Source organism: Cervus elaphus, chromosome 7 (genome assembly GCF_910594005.1).
Source record: "Cervus elaphus chromosome 7, mCerEla1.1, whole genome shotgun sequence".
Taxonomy (NCBI): domain Eukaryota; kingdom Metazoa; phylum Chordata; class Mammalia; order Artiodactyla; family Cervidae; genus Cervus; species Cervus elaphus.
Window position 1 is genome coordinate 37,027,763 of NC_057821.1, and position 2,539 is coordinate 37,030,301.

Sequence of the window (2,539 nt, forward strand, 5' to 3'; positions counted from 1 at the left end):
GCCAATTTTAAAGTTTAAACTTTTTCAAGCACTTTCATTTAGTTGACAAATGAGCAAAGGACTTATACATGCCCTGACCTTAATTACAGCTTTCATAAGCTAGTCACTTTCATGTACAAACAGGCTCATCTGTGAAATGGGTTGGTTGCAGCATCAGGGTAAAACTGAGCTAAGATGTAAAAGCTATCGTTAACTCAAGCCAGTTAATACAGTTTGAATATATAAAGCACTATTAGAAGGAGCCTAGAACACGATTCCAGTTCTGATAATTTGCAGACACAGCATGGGGATTCACTTACAGCTAAGTCTTAAAGTGTTCTGTTGTCTTTGATATGTACATACGTTTTTTATTTTGATAGAATCTACTATTTTTTAAAGTATTTGTGCTGGAGGTTAGAATTAACCCCTGATGTAGATTTAATAGCATTATATCAGGTTTCTACTAGTAGAGTTTTCTTTCAGAGAATGTGATTTATCAAGAAACATGTCTAAATTAGGGTAACATTGATCCTCACTCTTGTATTATTTCCAAGATTTCTTCTTCATCAGGTTACTTTTTTAATTTTTTAAACAATGAGAGCAAGTAGAATTAGCTTTTTATTGCTTTAATAATATTCCATGACACTACTTAAATGTAGTCTATGTTTGTAAATTTTAATAATATTGTAAGTGCATGAATATAAGACATAAAACATCTATGTGTGTATATGTGTGTGTGTGTGTTGTGGGGGGCCTGTTTTTAGGAAAGATTTTCCTCCCTGAAGAGGGCAAGAGAACAGAGAGGAAAAGGGCAGACAAGAAGAGGAACCCTTTCTCCTCTCTTCCTTCTTCCCAGTATTGTTTAGTGACAGTGAGATGCCTGGAGGTGCTAAACCCATTAATGTGACTAAGTGATGCTGAGCAGTGAATAAAGGAAAAAGCCTGGGTTTCTGATGATGCTGTGGAGCTGGTCAATCAACCAGTAACTGCTCCCTTGACTTCTTGTCGGGAACACAGTGACCCTGATAATTAAACCCATTTTTAAACAGGTGTTTGTATCCTCTCCATCAAGAAAAAATGATTTTATACACAGCACACATGCACATACACGTACACGTAGTACACAGGGTGCATTATACACTGAAAGACATTTGGTCCTCAAAAAGTAAGAATTTCATCTACAACAACAAAGGAAGGTGGTTTTAGTCACACCATTTAGATTCGACATTTCATCAAAATTGATCTTTCTTAAAAGTCTAGAAAAAAGCCACTCTGTTCAAATACACAATAGCAAAAGCCACTTTGATTAAAAAAAAAAAATTAGAGTTGAAATCAGCCTCCATTAAAAAAAATAGCAGGAAACAATCGTTAGGATTCTTAAAAATAAATATGATTTCAGGCTACAGTGCAATTAAGTTATGGCATTATTTAAAGAATCAGTTATAACTAATCATAAAAGACACATCAAGTTTTCAAGTTTCATCGCCACAGAATTTTAAAAGGAAAAAAAGTACTTCCCAATCTTTTAATTAAATCAATACAATTATGTATGATTTTTGATTCACTATTACAAACTGCAATACCCCAAGAGGAATATGTTATATTAACTCCCAGAAGGAGGAGAATATAGAATTGATTTAAGAATTCAGAAGAAAGAATTCTCTGATGGTGCAGTGGTTAGGACTCAGCGCTTTCATTGCCAGGGAATGAATTTTTCCCTTTGTTTACAGATTTTGAATAATTTTGAAATAGGTGGATTTCCTTTCTACACTGGAATTTGAATAAATTAAAATTTCCTTTTAAAAGTGGAATTTGGATGCTTTTTGTGGACTTAATTCTTATCTGGAAAATAATTCCCTGGTGGCTCAGACGGTAAAGAATCCGCCTGCAATGCGGGAGACCTGGGTTTGAGCCCTGGGTTGGGAAGATCCCCTGGAGGAGGAAACGGCAACCCACTCCAGTATTCTTGCCTGGACAATCCCCATGGACAGAGGAGCCTGGTGGGCTACAGTCCATGGGGTCGCAGGGAGTCAGACACGACTGAGCCACTAAGCAAGCATACAGCACGCAGTGGAAATGACAAGAAACTTGGGGGGCAGGAGACCCACAGAATCATGATTATCCCACAGAGAAAGGAAAAGCTAAGTGGCATCCAACATATTCTTTAAGAGATTAGGAAAGATTTCAAATATTCAAAGATGGGCGCAACTGAAAATGAGAAAGAGTGTACGAGAGGAGAGGACTCTCAGAGTCCGGATCCTTTGTGACTGTATTATTAGAACTTGCACGAGGAAGAAAAGGTGAAGACAGATGCACACCAGCTGCATGGGAAGCTTTCCGGTGTGCTCAGATTTTCAAAGGGCGCGAGCTAAAGATGAAAGCCGGGACAAGACCAAGGATGATGAGAGAAGGGCACCAACCTGAAACAGACTCAGAAAGTTTGAGGCCTCTGAAGCACATCCCTGAAAGCAAAAAGGTCTGGGACTCAGAAAGGAAGCACAAAAAGAGACAGACAGGCCCGCTGCTTGGTCCAGAAAAAACTCAGAACAATTTCCCTTCT